Raw genomic sequence first — 22,188 nt, forward strand, 5'->3', positions numbered from 1 at the left:
GCTACTGCACAAGCTATCTCCTATTTGACCTGTTCAATGGCTTGTTGCTGCTGAGGGTCCCTTCACAGAATCACAGAATCAACCAGGTTGGAAGAGACCTCTGGGATCATCGAGTCCAACTGTTGCCCTGACACCACCCTGTCAACTAGACCATGGCACTAAGTGCCATGTCCAGTCTTTTCTTAAACACATCCAGAGATGGTGACTCCACCACCTCCCTGGGCAGCCCATTCCAATGTCTAAAAACCCTTTCTGTAAAGAAATTCTTCCTAATGTCCAACCTGAACCTCCCCTGGCGAAGCTTGAGGCTGTGCCCTCTTGTCCTATCGCTAGTTGCCCGGGAGAAGAGGCCAACTCCCACTTCACTACAACCTCCCTTCAGGTAGTTGTAGGCTGCAATAAGGTCACCTCTGAGCCTCCTCTTCTCCAGGCTAAACAACCCCAGCTCCCTCAGCCGTTCCTCGTAGGACAGACCCTCCAGACCCTTCACCAGCTTGGTCGCCCTCCTCTGGACTCGCTCCAACACCTTCTTTCAGGTCACTCAGTGGAGAGGACTCACAAGAAGATTATAACCTGGAATAATCATTCTCCAGAATCCCACACCTAGAAAAGCTTGTGTCTCCTTTTTGTTAGCTGATGAGGAACATGGCTGTTATCTTATTGGTCACATCCATGGGGATGTGATGACATACATCTTGCTATTTTATTGCCAGGATCTGGATCTTCTGTGCAGGTCCTTTGACCCTAGCTTTGTTTTATGGCAAAATCAGCTTTCAGAAGACTCTGGATTATTATTTTCCTCTTCTCAAACACTTCCTCTGCTTTTTTTGCCCGGCATGATAATGTTGTCAATGTACTGTAGATGTTCAGGCGCTTCACCCTATTCCAGTGCAGTCTGAATCAGTGTCGTGGTTTAACCCCAGCCAGCAACTAAGCACCACACAGCTGCTCACTCACGCCCCCGAAGCAGGATGAGGGAGAGAATTGGAAGCGTAGAAGTGAAAAAACTTGTGGGTTGAGATAAAGACAGTTTAATAGGTAAAGCAAAAGCCATGCATGCAAGCAAAGCAAAACAAGGAATTCATTCACTACTTCCCATCGGCAGGCAGGTGTTCAGCCATCTCCAGGAAAGCAGGGCTCCATCATATAACAGTTACTTGAGAAGATAAACGCCATCACTCTGAACACCCCCCCCCCACACACACACCCCCACACACACCCACCCCCCCACCCCCCCTTCCTTCTTCTCCCCCCCAGCTTTATATGCTGAGCATGACATCATATGGTGTGGAATATCCCTTTGGTCAGTTGGGAGTCAGCTGTTCCAGCTGTGTCCCCTCCCAACTTCATGTGCAACCCCAGCCTCTTCGCTGTCAGGGTGGTATGAGAAGCTGAAAAGTCCTTGACTCTGTGTAAGCACTGCTCAGCAATAACTAAAACATCATGTTATCAACATTCTTATCCTAAATCCAAAACAATTATACCAGCTACTATGAAGAAAATTAACTCTATCCTAGCCGAAACCAAGACAATCAGCCCATGGCAAATGGTAGGACTGAGCTTCTACCCCAGGGCAGTCAGTTCCAGGCATATTGGACACCCCTCCACCATGTGAAAGCAAACTGCGGCCTTCTGCTAAGGGAATTGAGAAAAAAAGCATTGGCAATGATGTCAGTTGTAGCATACCACTTGGCTGCCTTTGACTCCAGTTCATATTGGAGCTCTAGCATGTCTGGTACAGCAGCACTCAGTGCTGGCGTGACTTAGTTCAGGCCACGATAGTCCACTGTTAACCTCCACCCTCTGTCAGACTTTGGCACTGACCATATGGGACTATTAAAGGGTGAGCAACTCTTGCTGATCACTCCTTGGGTCTCCAATTGATGAATCAGCTCATGGATGGGAACCAGGGAGTCTTGGTTGGTGCAATATTGGCGCCAGTGCACCATCATGGTAGTAATCATCACTTGCTGTTGAATTGTTACCTCCCGTTCTTCGACATGCAGCAACCCTACAACAGAGGGATCCTCTGGGAGGCCAGGCAAAGTAGACAGCTGTTTAATCTTCACTGTATCCACGGTGGTTACACCAGAAGCCCACCATTACCCTTTTGGGTCCTTGAAGTAACCTCTCTATGCTAAGGATACACAGGGCCTCTGGGTCAGTCACAGTGGAATGCTTTTGCCACTTGTCCTGTTAGGCTCACCTGAGCCTCCACCACTGTTGGGATCTTCCTGTCACTCCAGAAATCCAAATGGGTTCCATCCCCTTATACCCTGAGGGCATTAGGGTACACTGTACATCGGTGTCCACCAAAGCCTCATACTCCTTTGGGGCTGATGTGCCAGGCCATTGAATCCACACAGCTGAGTAAAACTGGTTGTCCCTTTTCTCCACCTGTCTGGAGGCAGGGAGCCTCTACTCTGGGTCACAGTATTCACTATCATCTGATTCCTGCAGTGTCAGACCAGAAGTCCCTTCATCAAAATCAGGAGGAGAGGCATTCTTGGCCCTTCTTCTATGTATGGAGGGATTGCTGGTTGCCTTCTACCATCTCAACAGCAACAAAGCTGACAGCTTTCTTGGATGGCCCCTTCTTAGCAGCTGTCTTTCCCCTCGTTCACATACGCAGGCTTCTAGCTTAGAGGCAGGCTCACCATCCCACTTCCTCATATCCTCCCTCGGTCATGCAGGAAGAACCAGAGGGTGCCACGAGGCATGTGCCTGGGCCTCCCTTTCCCTCCAGCAGGGGGAGGCTGACTCTGTGGGGCACCACTGACAGCTGAGATGCAGGCCCACAGGATGAGAAGGAAGAGAGATTCTCTTTGAATTGCCAAAGTCAGTGAGACATTCTCCACAGTTGGTATCTCGAGGTCTGGCTGGTCCATCATTGCTAAGGTGCCGGTGCATTTCAAGCAAACCTCCTCCACATGGCCTGTGTGCACTGGATGTCACTTGACAAGAGCCACCTCCAGAGGCTGCAGATTATTGCCTCTCTTCCAATTCCTTTGTCAGCAAGGGATCCCAGCTGCTAGACTTCCATACCCTCTAATGCCTGACTGTTGCCACAGTATCCCAACATCAGAGCAACCAGGCAGCAATCCACTGGCCTGGCTGGCAGTCGTAATCTTTCAACAGATCTCGCAGTTCACTCAGGGTTAGCAGTTGGATGTTTTCTGCCTCTTGTGTGATTTCTCAGTCACAGAATCACAGAATCACAGAATCAACCAGGTTGGAAGAGACCTCAGGGATCATCGAGTCCAACCGTTGCCCTGACACCACCCTGTCAACTAGACCTTGGCACTAAGTGCCATGTCCAGTCTTTTCTTAAACACATCCAGAGATGGTGACTCCACCACCTCCCTGGGCAGCCCATTCCAATGTCTAATAACCCTTTCTGAAAAGAAATTCTTCCTAATGTCCAACCTGAACCTCCCCTGGCGAAGCTTGAGGCTATGTCCTCTTGTCCTATCGCTAGTTGCCTGGGAGAAGAGGCCGACTCCCACTCCACTACAACCTCCCTTCAGGTAGTTGTAGACTGCAATAAGGTCACCTCTGAGCCTCCTCTTCTCCAGGCTAAACAACCCCAGCTCCCTCAGCCATTCCTTGTAGGTCAGACTGTGGGGTTCCCACGGGACAATGGTGGGAACGAGCTACTGAACGAGCTATGTCCAGGCATGTCCAGGGGGTGGTAATGGGGTGGCAATGAACTAGCCAATCATAATACAGAACAAGGGCCTTGGCTATGACACCAACAAGATATGGGGGAAGTTGAAAAATAAGAAAGAATGCTGCACCTGCAAGATATAGCTTTTTAGCATAAGCCAATCAGAACTAATGTAGAGGCGTGTGAACAAAGCATACTAACCAATCATAATAGAAATGACATGTACACAGACCGTGTACAAAAATAGAATAGTATAAATGTACCCTCAATAGAATAGTATAAATGTACCCTCAGATATGTAAATAAACAAGATCTGCTTAACGATCATATTGATCTGCGTGCAGTTACTCCATGCCCTCTCGCGAACACTGACATCAGACCCTCCAGACCCTTCACCAGCTTGGTCGCCCTCCTCTGGACTCGCTCCAACACCTCAACATCTTTCTTGAAGTGCAGGGCCCAGAACTGGACACAGTACTCAAGGTGCGGCCTCACCAGTGCCGAGTACAGAGGGACGATCACTTCCCTAGACCGGCTGGCTACACTATTCCTAATAGAGGCCAGGATGCCATTGGCCTTCTGGGCCACCTGGGCACACTGCTGGCTCATGTTTAGCCGGCTGTCGATCAGCACCCCCAGGTCTCTTTCCGCCGGGCCGCTTTCCAACCACTCTTCCCCCAGCCTGTAGCACTGCATGGGGTTGTTGTGGCCGAAGTGTAAGACCCGGCACTTGTTCTTGTTGAACCTCATGCCGTTGGTCTCGGCCCATCTATCTAACCTGTCCAGATCCCTCTGTAGGGCCTTCCTACCCTCCAGCAGATCGACACTCCCACCCAGCTTGGTGTCATCTGCAAATTTGCTGAGGGTGCACTCAATCCCTACGTCTAGATCATCTATAAAGATATTGAACAGCACCGGCCCCAGAACTGATCCCTGGGGAACACCGCTAGTGACCGGCCGCCAGCTGGACTTTGCCCCATTCACCACCCCTCTCTGGGCTCGGCCATCCAGCCAGTTTTTAACCCATTGAAGAGTCCACCCATCCAAGCCCCGGGCAGCCAGTTTGTCTAGGAGGATGCTGTGGGAGACAGTGTCGAATGCCTTACTGAAGTCTAGATAGACTACATCCACAGCCCTGCCCTCATCTACTAAGCGGGTCACTTGGTCATAGAAGGAGACCAGGTTGGTCAAGCAGGACCTGCCTTTCATGAATCCATGTTGGCTGGCCCCGATGTCCCGATTGTCCTGCATGTGCCGTGTAATGGCACTCAGGATGATCTGTTCCATCACCTTGCCTGGCGCCGAGGCCAGGCTGACAGGCCTATAGTTCCCCAGATCATCCTTCCGACCCTTCTTGTAGATGGGCGTTACATTTGCTAATTTCCAGTCAGCTGGAACTTCTCCAGTTAACCAGGACTGCCGGTAGATAATAGAGAGTGGTTTGGCAAGTTCATCTGCCAGTTCCTTCATTACTCTGGGGTGAATCCCATCCGGGCCCATAGCCTTGTGGGTGTCCAATTGGCACAGCAGGTCACTAACCCTCTCCTCCTGGATCCTGGGAGGTTCACACAGCCCCCCGTCCCTAACTTCAGGCTCTGGGGGCCGAGTCTCCTGAGGACAACCGGTCTTGACATTAAAGACCAAGGCAAAGAAGGCATTGAGTACCTCTGCCTTTTCCTCATCCCCTGACACTACACTACCCTCCTCATTCAGCAAGTGGTGGAGGCTCTCCTTGACCCTCCTTTTGCTGTTAATGTATTTGTAAAAGCTTTTTTTGTTATCTTTGACTGTAGCAGCCAAATCAAGCTCTAATTGAGCTTTGGCCCTTCTAATCTTCTCCCTACACAACCTGGCCACGTCCCTATAGACCTCCCAAGTTACCCGACCCTTCTTCCAGAGCAAGTAGGCTCTCTTTTTTTCCTTGAGTTCTAGCCTAAGTTCTCTGTTTAACCAGGCCGGTCTTTTTCCCCAACGGCTTGTCTTCCTACACACCGGGACAGCCTGCTCCTGAATATTTAGCAATTCCCTTTTAAAGCATGTCCAGCCTTCCTTGACTCCTTTGCCCTTCAAGACCGACTTCCAAGGACTCGGTCCACCAGCCTCTTAAACAGGCTAAAGTCTGCCCGCCGGAAATCTAAGGCAGAAGTTCTGCTCTTGCCCCTCCTTACTTCCCCCACTATCGAAAACTCTAACATTTCATGGTCGCTACTCCCAAGACGGCCACCAACCCTCATATCTCCCACTAGTCCTTCTCTGTTCACAAACAACAGGTCAAGCAGGGCCCCTCCTCTAGTGGGCTCATTTACCACTTGCATGAGGAAGTTGTCCTCCACACATTCGAGGAACCTCCTAGATTGCTTCCTCTCTGCCATGTTATATTTCCAGCAGACATCCGGCAAGTTGAAGTCGCCCACGAGTACAAGGGCCGGCGACCGGGCGGCTTCCGACAGCCGCTTGTAAAACGCCTCGTCCGCCTGCTCATCCTGGTTGGGTGGTCTATAACAGACTCCCGCCGTAATGTCCGCCCTGCCGACCTTCCCCCTGATCTTCACCCATAAACATTCAACCTTGTCATCCTCACCATCTTCCTCAATTTCAACACAGTCCAAGCACTCCCTAACATACAGCGCTACCCCACCGCCTCTCCTGCTTCGCCTGTCCCTCTTAAAGAGCCTACAGCCATCCACAGCAGCACTCCAGTCATGAGAGTCATCCCACCACGTTTCTGTGATGGCAACCACATCATAACCTTCCTGCTGTACAGTGGCTTCTAGCTCTTCCTGTTTGTTGCCCATACTGCGTGCATTGGTGTAAACGCACTTCAGCTGGGCTAGCGGTCTTGCCCCTGACACAGGCCTGTCGCCCCTAGGTTCATTTGTGGCTGCCCTGGTCTTATCCCCCTCCCCCATCGAACCTAGTTTAAAGACCTCTTGACCAGCCCTGCCAACTTTTGGGCCATAACCCTTTTCCCCTTCTGATTCAGCTGTTCCCCATCCAGCATAAGCAGGCCCAGTGCCATGAAAGCTGCCCCATGGTCAACGAACCCAAAATCCCACCTACGGCACCAGTCTCTTAGCCACATATTAATCTGTTGTACTTTCATAGTCTTTTCCCTATTTTCACCAAACACTGAAGGAATTGAAGAGAATATAACCTGCGCACCAACCCCCTTTACCAAACACCCCAGGGCCCTGAAGTCCCTTTTGATAGCCCTGGGACTTCTCTCTTCAATCTCATCCCTACCCACCTGGAATACTAATAGTGGGTAGTAGTCAGAGGGCCTCACCAGTTCAGGAATCCTCCTGGCAACATCCCTTACCCGAGCCCCAGGGAGGCAGCAGACTTCCCTGTGAGTCGGGTCTGGCCTGCATATGGGGCCCTCCGTTCCCCTTAGCAGGGAGTCGCCTATAACAATTACTTTTCTTTTCTCCTTTTTGGAGCTGGTTGCCACCCTCCTACTTGGTTGCTTCTGTTTACGTAGCCCTGTAGAAGGTCTTTCACCTAGATTCGTGTCTTCCTGACACTCAGGAAGACGCTCAGGCTCCAGCACCTCATACCTATTTTTCAGGGGGACGTGGGGAGGGGAGGAAGGTCGGGATGGGATGCGCCTGCCACCCCGAGCAGGGACCTGCCTCCATTCCCCCTCATCCCCTAGGTCTCCTCCTGCTCCATGTGGAGGAGGAAGAGGATCCTCCACTACCCGGGGAGCATTAGGCCTGTCCGTTTTCCCCAGGACAGGCAGGGAACAGCACTGCTTGTCAACCTCTTCCTGGGATGCTCCTGTGCTCCTTAACCTTTACACCTCCTCCTTGAGTTGGGCCACCAAGGAGATCAGGTCGTCGACCTGTTTGCACCTCACACAGGTGAGGTCTCCGTTACCCTCGAGTGCCAGGGCCAGGCTCTGGCACTCCCTGCAGCCTGACACCTGGGCCTCCGCATGCTTCCGCGGCAGGTCCGTTTGGGTTGCCATGTCTTTTCTGGCACCCGCAAGGGACTTAGGGCCCCGCCGAGTGGAAACCATACCTTCCTGCCCGCCTACTCTGCTCGCCCTGCCTGCGAGAACTGCTGCGCTAACTGCCACGCCCCTGTTTGCGCGCTCCTGTTCCCCACGCTCCGGGTAGCTCGCGCTCCCCAGGGTCCCTTCAAGTCTCCCACGGTGCCTCCGGCTACGCTCCCTCCTCTCCTGGGACGGGACTCGGGGGCTGCTGCTCGGGTGGCCATGAGTACGGAACCCGCCCGGTACAGCCCGATCTCACCCTCTCCCACACTCACCTCAGTCGCTGTCGCTGCTGCCGACTGACAGCAGAAGGTTCACAGCTCCTTGGCGCCTTCCTCGCCTTGTGCACTGGGAGAGAATCAGCGCCCTCCCCAACGAGCTGCAAATGGCTGTGGCCTCCCCCGCCCTGGGACACACACAGTCAGTGCTTACTCACAGTCACTGCTTACTCCCCCTGTACCCTCTGGGCACGGACTAGTCCCTGTCCTCCCAGAGGCTTCTTATCACCCGATCACAGGGGGTGGTGCTACGCCCCTCCTCTCCTGATTCGTTGCTGGGAACTTCCGGGTCCAGACGGGACTCGGGGCTGCTGCTCGGGGGGCCCAGAGCACAGAAACCGCCCGGTACAGCCCGATCTCGCCCTCGCCCCGCACTCACCTCAGTTGCTGCCGCCGCTGCCGCTGCTGCCGCTGCTGCCGACTGACTGACTGACTGACTCTCACTTCTTCCTCCAGTTTCTTTGCTGAAAGACTGGCTTCCTGATCAGACCCTTCCTCCTCCTCTGCCTCCTTTACTAATTGATGGTATGGACCCATTGATCTCCACATCCAGTGTTTGTTTTGGGCTAATGAGGTGATTACTGTAGTTGGGGTTTGGGTCCCTGTCTCAACCACGGTGCCCTCAGATGTAAAGGCCCTCTTTCCCCTGCTCCTCTGATGGTGCTGGACAGAGGCTCAATAGGCACAGGCCAGGCACAGTACAGTGCTAGAAGCTGCTGGTTTTCATTGGGGTAGGCAAGGCACCCTTCTATCAGGTGCCGTGTCAGTTTACCAGGATTACTTGCCTGTTCAGGAGTAAAATCCCAGTCTATCATCAGAGGTGATAACCTCCCTAGGCACCTGCCCAAATCCTTCAACATACCCTGCCATCCAGGGATTGTCTTGCAGCACGTTTCTCTGTGACATCACCAACAAGTTGTTTATTCTTACGCCAGGATGAAACCAGGTTCCACGCACCCAACAACTGCACAGCAATGTTAGATAATAGGATCAAACAGCTTATATAAGGATATGCAAGAACCTCAGGAGCCTGTGCAACGAAGTTGTACATATGCATCCTGGAGAAGAGGGAGGTGTAATCCCTCATTCTCCCTGCAAGATAGCCTACCCAGCACAGGAACAGCATCAATGCCAGAGCCATATGCCAGCCTGGGGCCAAGTGCACGGCCATTGCTTTTATCAAAATGTTCTCATGTACAGTGAAATAGTGATAAGTACTACAGTAAACAGCAAGAGCCTAAAGCAGCCACTAACAAGCCCTGGAGTCTAATATACAGTAAAGAAAGCGTACTCCATGATCAGCACAGAAGCCTGTCAATTAACAACTACAACAGCTGTAGCACGCTCAGATCAAAACTGTCATTATCTCAAGCCTCATGTTGAGTGCCAAAAAAGGACTGTGGTGGGTTGACTCTGGCCAACAGCCAAACACCCACCCAGCCACCTGCTCGCTCCCCTCCCCCACGAGATGGGGAGAAAACAGAAGAAAAGTGAGATGACTCAGGGATTGAGATAATTACAGTTTAATAGGGAAAGCAAAAGGTGTGCATGCAAGCAAAACAAAAAGAGGAATTCATTCACTGAGCTTTTATTGCTGAGCGCAACATCATACAGCATGGAATATCCCTTTGTTCAGTTTGAGTCAGCTGTCTTGGTTATGTCCCCTCCCAACCTCTTGCCTACCCCCAGCCTACTTGCTGTGTGAGGGTGGGCAGGGCACAGTGGAAAAGCAAGCCTTGCTGCTGTGCAAACACTATTTAGCATTAGCCAAAACATTGGTGTGTTATCATCAGCACTGTTTTTAGCCACAAAAACAAAGCACAGCACCATATGGGCTGCTATGAAGAAAGTTAACTCCATCCTGTAAGGGTATGTGGAAGGAAAGTGTCTGCTCCTTTAAGGTCATTAAGGTATTTGGTCAAAGGAGCCATAAACAAGAAAATACAGAGACAAACCTGACCAGCAAATGATAAGGTAGGTTGTAGTGATCCTGACTGGGATAGCGTTGCACATTTAGGAGTTAGTGATCCACAATGCAGTTAACCTGAGTAGGCGCAGGCCTGTGCTGCGCTGTGCTGCACGTACAGTGTGGCCTTCAGGCCTCTGTCGCGCTGCACAAATCTCTTGGCCGCAGGATAAACTCAGCAGCTCACTGCAACAGAGGAGCCTGGAGGTAGTGCCTGCTTGGTACCGGCGATTACCCTACCTGCATGGCCTTGCCTTTATCTAACAGTGCAGCAAAAAGTTCTCATGAGAACATCCTTTATGAATAGAGGTGTGTTTTTTTTTTTTTTTTTTTTTGTAGGGAAGTTAGCTCAAAGGACAAAAAAAAAGGAGAGCTTCTTTCCATGGACAGGATCTGTTCTATGAAGCATGCCGTGGGAAAATCCATCTGGGCTAAGTCCGATGCTCACGAATGTGGGGTGCCCAGCATCTGAAGGGATGTAAGATTTACTCGCTATCTATATTCCTCTTATTTTTCTGTCTTATTAAAGCAGTTATATTATTAGGCCCTTTGTTGTTGGGCCTTTCTTATTGAGATCCCTCCCTCTCTATTTCTCTCTCCCTCCTCCACACCCATGGTGCAGAACACAGGGACTGACGAGAACAAACCTGTCAGTTGCACTAATTGGTAAGGATATGTGGAGTGTGAGAATGTTTAATTTTTCAGTTGGGAAGATAAGGAAAGAGAAGGAGACAAACACACAGAGACATAAAACCTGAACAATTAGCATTAACAAAGACAATAGCCAGAAACAAACCTGGTCAGTTACACTAATTGATGGACTATCAAGAAACTGCAGGCAAACCTGGACTTTGCAACTGATAAGGATGTAAACCTGGGCATCTAGGATGTCAGAGGGGGATCAGTGGAACTATGCCAGTTGATGAGGGAATGTGCAGGTGAAGGGGGAGCAGGGAGGACCAAAGAGGGGGGTAGACAGAAAAGGATGTAAAAGGGGCTGGTCAGTATACTTGTTTGGCTGAGTCTGTCCTATCGTCTTCTTAAATCTTTTCTTAACTATCTCTCTGCATAATCTCACTCTCTATCCTGTGTGTATATGTGCTGCAAGGACTAAATACAAGCTACTGGGGGACTGGCATGAGTGTATTTGGTGTCAGCTACTGGAGCCAGACTGGGGGAGTAGGTGCCCCTGGCCTGTGGTGTCAGCCACTGGGAGCAAGTGAAGGTCCTAGTGTCAATGGTAGGAGGGGCCATAACTCTCTGGATCTTGGGAGGGTCCTACAGACTTTGAGCCTGGAGTACTAACTGCTGGAGTCATATCAGGGGTGTAGGTACCCCTGGCCTGTTGTGTCAGCTATTAGAACAAGTGGGGGTCTCAGTGCCAATCATTGGAGTGGGTGAGGCCCTCAGTCACCAGCCACGGGTGTGGGAACGGTGTGTGTCCCAAAAAACAGTTACTGGGTGAGGGGACCAGCATGAGTGAGGCAACCGAGGGGCTCAGTGCTGGTAGCTGGAGCAGGACTGCAGGTCAGACTGGTGCCAGCTGCTGGGGGGAAGCTGAGTGCCTGTATCTTCCCCAAACCTGGTGTGTGGGGGTATGTGCATGTCAGTCACTAGCAAACTTCCATCTGTGTTGCGGTGAGCGAGAATCAAACACTGCACTCATGGAGTTATCGTGAATGTTCCAACTTTATTCGGTTACACAGTGTATATTTATACTGTAAAAGCAAGGCACGAAGCTATGTGGCTATTCCTGATTGGTTATTTCTATAAGCTTACAAGCCGTAGCAATTATATGATTGGATCATTGTTGCTGTCCAGCTGTCTTGGTAGAGGCGCCAGGCAGTCTCGCAATCTGCTCCTGTTTTCCGTCTCCCACATCCGCTAGAGATCTTGCTAAATACCAAGTTCCTCAAACTTGTTTACCAGATTGTCTCGTGATGACCCCAAACCCTGCTGATACAGCTCTAGTATTTTTCCATGTCCTCTATCCTCTAGAAAGTCGTCCACAATTCCCCCTTTTTCTTTAGCTACGAGGAGCGTCTGTTTAAACATTACTTGTACTGTATTGTTAATCATCCGTTGCAAACAAGCACAAAAACAAGGTAACATGATTAATAATGCACAACAAACTAAGCATCCTATTAATATTAATTTTATAAGCGACGTTATCCATGGCCCAAATCCTAATGAGCGTAACCAGTCTTCTAATCCCCAGCCAGAATTTTCTTGCAGCTGTTTGGTCAACTGTTTTAATTCTTGGATATGTGCATGAATAGATTTAGAATGACTGGATAAATTCATGCAACACATGCCATCGAAATCTTGGCATCCATGACCATGGGCCAGTAATAGAAAATCAATTGCAGCCCGGTTTTGTAATGTAGCATGGCGCACTGAATCGGCATCAAGGAGTAACTCAGATAATGCCGATGAGGTAGCATTTGTTTGCTTTGCCAACCAACAGCCCAATTTGTTTAATGTCGCCAACGCTTGTGCTGCAGCAACTCCTGGGGCCAAAAAGGAGGCTGCCACGCGCTGTTCTAGTGACCAAAAGTCTGCGTTTGAGTCACAATCTTTGGTAAAAGCATGACTACTCCGTTTTTGTCGCCTATGCCGTCGAGTTATATTCAAAATCATCGAATTGTTTGCCGTCAACAATGTAAGCCTTCCAATTGTACATGGCCCTCCCCTTAAGTGAGAAGGGATTCCGGGCCATGCCCGATCACCACAAATCAAAAATAATCCCGGGGGCAAGGCGATAGGTGTGGTGCTTGACCGAGAAATATTGTTCGATGTATAATTGCACCAAATAGAGGTATTTTGATAATAAACACTTGTTGCATTAACAGTGACCGTAAAATTCTGGCTGTGTTGTACTGATATATAGTTAAACATCACACAATGATCTGCCTTCAAGGATCCTAATATTTCCAATTCCTGAGGCTCTAAAGGTGCCTGTGGTAGACGTGGCACAATTCCATCCCAGTTATCTACATACTTGCTACACAAGTCCGCTACGGGTGGTGGTGGGCAAGGCCATTCCACATCGGGTACTCCTACTAAGCATGTGCTAAAAGGGTTACTTGGTGAAGCCATGGATAAACAAATTGCATCTTGTCCTGTCATGTTAGCTAAGGTAATCCAAATGTTTTGCTTTGGTTGAGCAGGTAAATAGGCAAAAGCATAGCATAAGCTAAAAATCAGAGCTGTTAACCTAAACATGCTTGTTTATAATACTCTAATTCTTTTCTATGTACTTTACCCTGGAATTTTTTCCATGCAAAGCGAACAGCGCAATAGCGTTTTACTCGATCCCACCTTTCAGGCTGTATACTCCAAATATGTGGAACCAGGTTGCTTTTACTACATTCACTTGAAATAACATAAAATTCCCGATTCTGTTCCCTTATCCAATTAACCCACTGTTGTTGGTAGTATATCCAAGACTCAGAGTCTGTGTCCACGTGGCCTGTAACCTTTAGGATTCTTATGACATCTAACTGTTGATTATAACATGCTTGACACCACCGGGTAGCTTGGTTACTACGTTTCCACCACTGCGACTTGCAACCTTCACATTCCACAAGGATCCATGGATGACAATGTTCGCAGACCGGACACTCGATAGCTGTCGCCAGATTACGGTTTGTTGTTTACAGCTCGAGTCCACTTGGAAGGAATCCAGTGGGGTCCTTCCCCTGTTGAAACACAAGAATAGCCTCTACCGGTAAATATGAGTTGCACAGGTCCTTTCCAGACACCAGAGACAGGATCTTTATACTCCACCAGTACCTCTGAAGTATTCGAAATTTCATGCTTACCAAAGTGTAACAGCACTGCCGGTAAGTGTCGCTGTTCAGTGATGTTTAAAAAATTCAGAGTGAATAATACCTTAGATAACCTGGTTGAGGGGTCGGTTACATTAACCTCCTGTTGTTTTTCTAGATATGTTTTCAATGTCTGATGCGTCCTTTCTATGATAGCCTGACCTGTAGGATTGTGAGGAATTCCTGTGATTAGGGTCACACCCCATGTCTGTAAAAACTGCTTTACCTTTTTACTTACATAAGCTGGGCCATTGTCTGTTTGAAGGGTGAGTGGTACTCCCATAACAGCAAAGCACGCTAACAAGTGCCGAATAACATGTACAGCTTTCTCCCCTGCCTGCGGTGTTGCCCATATCATGTGTGAGAATGTATCTACGGTCACATGAATATACCGCAGACGCCCAAAGCTAGGATAATGAGTAACGTCCATCTGCCATATTTCACAAGATTTGAGTCCTCGGGGATTAACCCCGACTCCCAACGGACCACTATGTCGACTACAGGTGTCACAGGCTTTAATTATTCCTTGAGCATCAACAAGGGGTAGGCGAAAGGTTCGTTGCAATGCTTTAGCATTCTGGTGAAACATGGAGTGACTGACTCGTGCTGCTTGGAACTGATCTACAGGTCCTTGATGGCCCATAGCCACTAAGCGATCCGCTCGCTCATTTCCTTCCCCAAGACCTATGCTAAGCATATGGCTGCGAATATGGAGGATACAGCAGGTTTGCTGACGTTGTAACATTACCTTCTGTACATGCAAAAACAGATCTAACAACCGTTCCCTTTTTCCTGGTTTGATTATTGCCTCTGCAATGCGTTTTACCACCCCCACCGCGTATTGTGAGTCAGTAACCACGTTTATAGCACTGGTCTTCCAGGTCTCTAAGGCCCATACTATGGCTGTTAGCTCCAATGTCTGAAGGGAGTCCGCATTAGTGCCCTGAATTACGTGATGCACCCATTTGCCATCCTCCTGCCAAACGCAAGCAGCTCTCTTTGTTCGACGGCCAGCATCTGTAAAAACCGTGAGAGCGCCTTCAATAGGTTTCTCCTGCACATATTCTCTTGGTCGCCACACATTTTGTACAATGGTCTGTAGGCGAGCATCACATAATTGCCGGGCTCGTACAGGTCCTGTATAACCCTCCAGGGCAAGCTGTATTGCTGTGGATTGAGCAATAACCCACTCCAGTAACGGCTGCGTCTGGATCGCCGCCCAGACTTCATCGGGTTCTTGCCCTGCCACATCAACACATCGCTTCCGGCCTTTGATAATTAACAAAGCAAAAACATCAGAGGGCGTAAAAAGACTTTTGGAGGGTGTCTGAGGTGGGAACACCCATTCTAATATGCGCACTCCCCCTTTTTCTTTAGGAACCTGCAAGAGCAAAGCACAAGGGTTCTGTGTTAAGGAACAGCAGGCCAATAACAATGGTAGATTAGGGTGACGTCGATCGGCAAATGCATGAAGGACCTTATCACCCACAGAGGCACAGTGAGATTGGAGTTCAGGTGTCCACTCAATATGTCGCGAGGGATCTGTGCCCCGCAACAGCGCAGTAATGGGCTGTAACTCATTATTTGTGAGGCCCGTAATTGGGCGCAACCACTGTAGGTCACCTGCAAGTTTCTGCACATCCGCTAGGGTTTTGATAGGTGGTATCAATATCGGCCGTAAAGGTCTCACTTCCTTCTCTGTGATTTTCCATCCAAGATATGTCCAGGGGGTGTCTCGTTGTATCTTTTCAGGTGCCACCTGTAAACCTCGAAGACGAAAGATCTGAGTAATAGTCTGAACGTCCTGGTCTACGAAAGGGAAGGCGGAACAAAACAAAATATCGTCCATATAATGATAAATAATCCAGTCTTCATGCTTTTCTCGCAAAGGTTGTAACGCCCACGCCACATACATTTGACACATAGTCGGACTGTTTTTCATACCCTGGGGGAGAACCACCCACTCATATCTTTTGTCCGGTTCCCCATGGTTAGTACTGCGCAAAGTAAAGGCAAAGCGACAAGTGTCTCGTGATTGTAAAGGAATGGTGAAAAAACAATCTTTTAGATCAATAATTAACAAATGCCAATTTTCAGGTAACATTGTTGCTAAGGGTAAACCAGGTTGTAATGCCCCCATGGCTATCATCTGCTCATTCACTGCTCGCAGGTCATGCAACAAGCGCCATTTGCCAGACTTTTTTGGGATAACAAAGATAGGGGTGTTCCAGGGACTAATAGAAGGTTGTATATGGCCCGCTGTTAACTGCTCCTCTACCAACTGAGCAGCTATTTTTTGACGCTCTTGAGATAATGGCCACTGTTCAACCCACACTGGTTCATTTGTTTTCCACTGAATAGCTGGTATGGGTGGCGTCTCAACAGTGACCTTCAGGCTAAATTTGGCGTTGGGATACAAATTGTTGCTCCCATTTGGGATAGTGCATCCCTACCAAGCAACCCTTGTAAATTGCCGGGTAGCGCCATTACATAAGGGCGTAAAGTGACAGCCTGACCCTCAGGTAGAATTAAGCACACCGGTTTTTGGGCTTGCATGGGTATTCCCCCTCCACCCACACCATGTACTGAATCTAGGGTCTGTTGTAGAGGCCATTTTGTGGGCCAACTTTTCCGAGATAAGATTGTCACATCTGCCCCAGTGTCACACATGACTGGAATTGTATATCCATGTCCCTGGAACTCCACCCGTAGTTGAATTATTGGTCGCTGTTGCATCTTTTGTACCAAATTAACTAACTGATTGCCAGTAGATCCGAAGGCCTTATCACCTCTATCGTTACTTAAGGCACTTGGCGTCTTAATGTGCCGTTCCCAAAAAACAAGCTGAGCAACTCGCATTCCCTTTTCTACCGTCAGAGGTGGTTGTAAAGCATATGCAATGATCATTATTTGCCCCATATAATCGGCATCAATCACCCCAGGTAACACAATTAATCCATTTATTCCGCTGGAAGACCGGCCAATCAATAAAGCACCAACGGATTTGTCAGGTGTTAACGGTCCATAGGTGGTAGTGGGAATCTTAATGGGGCTGGTAGTTAACAAGGTTACTGTTGCTGCTGCTTCCAAATCGATTCCCAAGCTGCCTCGTGTTGCGGGGCCGCCGCTGAATTGGTTGCTGGGAATGTGAGTTGCGCAGCCCCTATTTGTGTCTGCGCGCGAGGGCCCGCGCTCCGCGGAAAGTTTTTTGAACCCCTACACACGGCCGTAGCGTGGTTGTCCTTTTGACAGTTGTCACACCATACCGACACATGACATGCCTTTCTGAAATGACCTCCCTTTCCGCATCGATAACACAAGATGCGGTCTGATGTGCCCTTTGGTTTTGTACGTCGGGACAATTGTTGTACTGCAGCCGCAATTATAGATGTAGTTGGTGCCATGGCGGCTTCTACCGCCCCCGCTATATGTTTTGCTTGTGCACCCTGCTCAGCCCGCAATGCCAATTCAGTCATATCGGGTACATCTGCCGTTTTAGGGAGGGTGGCTAGCACCGCCTTCGTTTTTGCATTAGCGTTTTCAAAAGCCAATAATCGAAACATACTTTCCTTATTGTCATTAGGTAACTGAGAAGAATTTCGAATTGCGGCATGTAACCGGTCAATAAAATGTGAATATGGCTCGGTTAACCCCTGTCGGACACTAGTAAAAGAAGGAGGGGTATCTCCGTCAGGTACGGCATCATATGCTCGTAACGCTGCATCCACTACTATATCAATTAAATAAGGAGGATATCGTAATTGCTCTTCCATGGCACTATATAGCCCAGTCCCTGTAATCATATCAGCATGCAACCCAGCCAAGGGATCATCTTCTGCTCGGGGTCGGTTCTGTAATTCTCTACCCAACCGTGCCCATTCACGAAACCACAAAAGATGCTGAGATGGGGTCAATAACATTCGTGCAAGCTCATCACAGTCGACAGGAATAATGGGTTCATATGTGTGAAGCCATTTTAACATGGCTCGACTTGTTTCAGACTTTAGACCGTTTTCTCTAATTGTCTTAATGGCTTGTTGTATAACTTTCCACTCATGTTTCGCATACACATGGTCACCCCGATCGTTCAACACAATAGGACATGCCAACATTTCAGGTGTCCATCCCCCTTCTATAATAGCATCGCGTACCATCCCGCTCCATCGCTTCGGCTTCACCCCTCCCCCCACCCCTCCCCCTTTCGCCGCCCCCCCTTTTATAACAGCATGTAAAGGGGATAGGGACGGAGTGGTCGACTCAGAATTTAGCTGAGGAATGCCCTGTATCAGTTGTTCAACACGAGCCAACGACGCCTGGCTCCGTAGCTCCAGGTCTTCCATCCTATTTTGCAGCAATTGTAGGTTCAGTGTGTCAGCACTAGTCGCTGCACTGGCCTCTCCTTCATCTATCCCGTCAGAGTCTTTTGGAAGCGGAACTGAAGCTGGAGAGGGTGGACGGCAACTGGGTCCTCCCTGTTCTTGTTCCCTCAATTCAACAGAAGGAGGGGGTGCCGATGGTGTAACATTAGTGTCCGGCAAAGGGGGTAACACTGCAGGTAACGGCACCGGGGCGGTTACACGAGTATTCAAAAGTTCAGAAACGGAGTTACAAGGAGTCCCTTTGCGGCCCTTAATTGGAAGCGGGCAATCAGTCTGCACTGGGAATGCAAAACACGGCGGAGAAGGCAGAGGACTACCAGAACCAACGTTAGCATCAGGTTGCTTTGTCACCACTGGCGAGAGTGCCTGCACAGCAGCTGCCGCAACCGTTGTCTCAGCCTTCATAGCATCTAATGCATTGATCACTATACGCCAAGGTACTTTCAATTCCTTAATGTGCTTATCTTTATCGTCGATAGTGAGTTGCCACATAGCGTCCCCCACAGCTCTCCACTCATCCCTTGAAAACAACACTGGAGGCTGCTTAAAATGTCCATGGTCTCGTGCCCATGTAATCAGCTTTTTTAACAGCTTATCCGTAACGGCTTCACCTCTCTTTGAGAGAATAGCAAGTAAGAGCCGTTCTGCGGCGGCAAATTCCGCCTCCATTTTTCGTAATAGAACTTAGCCGGCTAACAGTATCCCTCTACCGCAAGGACAGCCCAGCCTTACCTGAAATGTAAGGACGGCGGGCTCTGCTCCTTCAACGCCGATATGCGTCTCTAGGGCACGGCTCTCGTTGTCCCTGTTCGGGCGCCAGATGTTGCGGTGAGCGAGAATCAAACACTGCACTCATGGAGTTATCGTGAATGTTCCAACTTTATTCGGTTACACAGTGTATATTTATACTGTAAAAGCAAGGCACGAAGCTATGTGGCTATTCCTGATTGGTTATTTCTATAAGCTTACAAGCCGTAGCAATTATATGATTGGATCATTGTTGCTGTCCAGCTGTCTTGGTAGAGGCGCCAGGCAGTCTCGCAATCTGCTCCTGTTTTCCGTCTCCCACATCCGCTAGAGATCTTGCTAAATACCAAGTTCCTCAAACTTGTTTACCAGATTGTCTCGTGATGACCCCAAACCCTGCTGATACAGCTCTAGTATTTTTCCATGTCCTCTATCCTCTAGAAAGTCGTCCACACATCTGGACTAGCCAATGAGTAGGAGGGGGACTTGTGAGTGTGGAGTGCCCATGGGACGAGTGTGCAAGTGCTTGTGTTTGCTAGTGAGCATTAAGCTGGACTAGCTGGTGAGTAGGGAATCCATTAAGCAGGTAAGAGGGCTTGGGATCTGGGCAAGGGTACCAGGCAGACAGAGGGAGCCATGCCGGTACTCAGGAGATCCACAAATATGCATGTGCTTTTGACTCTAGAGAACAATGCATGTGAGCATTCACTAGTGACCTCCTATCTCTACCAGTCAAAGAGGAAAAAGGGGACTTGTCTGTTTATGTTTTATGTGAGTCTTATATGTAGGTGCTGTTGAAGGCAGTACCTTGCCAGCAGCAGTCTGCATAGCCAGCCACATCAGTGTCCTGTGTGCATATCTCTGCAGTATGTGCTCAGCTTTACTACTGGTTGAACCTGCAAATGGGAAAGTGACAGCCACATATCCCTCAGCCTGGGCAGAGGTCCTGCATCCCCATGCACAGCAGACTGGGCTCTAGCAGCCAAGTAGGAGAGAATCCCAGGCCAGAGTTTCTGGAGGCTGCAGCCACTGCTGTTCTTAACATCCCTTAACATATTCCAGACAGACCCAGTACAAAAATACTGCAGTAAAATTCTCACAGGATTTTTACAACTCCAGTTCAGAAGCAGTACTCTCCTCCAGCACAGCTCACAAATAAGGAAGCAGCTTTTGCTTTCATTGGCCACTGCCAGGAGTTTAAATACCCAATAGCATAGTAGTTATTGCAGGCATCTGAGAAGGCAGGAAACCTTTGTTTAAACATCTCCTTTACATAATTTAGAGTGGGAATTGTAACAAACATGGATCTCTTACTTTCTAGGGAAATACCTTGATTGTTTGGCTATAGGGTATTTAAGGGGCTGACTTTGGCAAGCTCACCTGTTATAACTGTTCTGCTTTCTATAAAACACTTGTATAGTACAGGACTGCAAAATGCACAGAGCTAGCAAAGGACACACCAAAGGACAGCCTAAAAGATAAAACACACTTATTAGAAAACACAGCCCTGGTTCCTATGCAAAGGCATATATTATATAACTTGTGTCATTCATTAGAAAATGCAAACACTCTGGGTATTAAAGGCCAAAATTAATGTTATATGCCTTACCCACTATAATCCCACTTACAATCTCTTTTTTCCTCTTTGTTCCCTGACTCCTGCTTTTTTGTTTGGTTTTTTTTTGTCTTTTTTTTTGTGGGTGTTTTTTTTTTTTTTTTTTTTTTTTTTTTTTTTTTTTTTTCACAGAGGGAGGGGAGAAGGGCTCAGGCTGGGGTAGCTTTGCTGCCTTCTCCAAGTATATTTTAAAGAGAAATCAGGTGTTGAAAGTTTCAGTGTTCAGACCAGGCCAAGGAGATCAGATGTGGTGAGGCTTTCAGAGGCCAAGAGATTTCCATCAGTCAGGCCTGGGTCGGAAACAGGTGTGGTGCTGTGCAGGAAACACCTGGGTCAGCTGGCTTGTCTCTAGTAAATGCAGGTAGTCCCTGAGGAAGAACCTAGGTTGGAATTTTAAATTTAGCCATCAGGCCTGGATTCACTTCATCTGACTTTAGTTATGTAAAAATTAGATGTCTGGGTTCCCTCTCCAGTGAAGGAGATCAATATGCACCTCCAGAAGACAATTCATCCCAGCCTAAAATAGTGCCTCTGACTCCACTAACTACAGAAGAGGCATACGTTTAGTTTACTGCATTTAGCTGAAACAATAACTCTACAAGGTAAAGTCCAACCTCTTTCAAGGCACCTAAGACCTTATTTGGATAAGGCTATCACTTTCTAACAAAGCAGAATGGCTTTTATGTGAGAATACCTCCCAGTTAGGGCACTGGCACTCTCAAGATGTGAAAGAGCAAATCTCTGCACAGGCAGGAGGCATTTTAACTTGCCTCTCCCAAGCTCCTGCAGAATACTTAAACTACTGCACTATAAATAATTCTTACCATCATCTGTGGCAGACTTGAGGACTAATCTGCTAGAATACCTGCCAAAAATATCCTGCAGGTAAACTGGGTAGATGAATGATTGATTTGTGAATCTGCAGGCACCACCCTCATGACTTAGTTTTTTTCTCTCCCCAACAGCAAAAATACAGATTCCTTGGGGGATTTTACTGGATTAATAGTGAGAGAGGTAGAGATCCGAGAGGAACCTCTGGGTTTAAGCTGATAAGCCTATACTGTGAATCTCAATTCTGGATTTAAACACTTCACACACCGACTAGGCATTTAAAATCTTTTGTAAATGCAGCCTTCAGCATATACTAAAATCGACTGAAAGTATGCACTTTGTATTTTTAATTGATTATTTTCCTACTGTTATGATGTACAAACAAGTGGAAATTAAGCTTTAAAACAGCAATACTTATGAAAATAATTCCTATAAATAGAAATTACTGAAACTCCAAATACTACACATTAAGTTCCTTTTATACGTAGTTATCAGCTCTGAGGATTCATAGAATAATAGATTCATAGAATGGTTTAGATTACCCCTGCATGTATCCAAACTCTGTAATCAATCTTAATTTTCATTTGATTTACTAATCAGAAGCTTTTAATTTCAATGAAGTGTAATTTACAAACAGATTAAAAGAACTCTGAATCAGATCATCAACATCACAATAAATTTACCTGCATACTTGTATTTGATCTGTGGCTATGTTGCTCTTCAAAACAAGCTAATTAATAAGAAGAATAAAATCTAATGAACAACATTGACATTTCGTTCATTTTGAATATAATGAGAAAGTTTATCTTGTAAACAGCACTGAATAGCTTTTAAAACAAATTGAATCATTACTAGTCATGTCTAGGCATTATGTAGAT

This window comes from Nyctibius grandis, chromosome W, assembly GCF_013368605.1.
Source record: "Nyctibius grandis isolate bNycGra1 chromosome W, bNycGra1.pri, whole genome shotgun sequence".
Classification (NCBI taxonomy): Eukaryota; Metazoa; Chordata; class Aves; order Nyctibiiformes; family Nyctibiidae; genus Nyctibius; species Nyctibius grandis.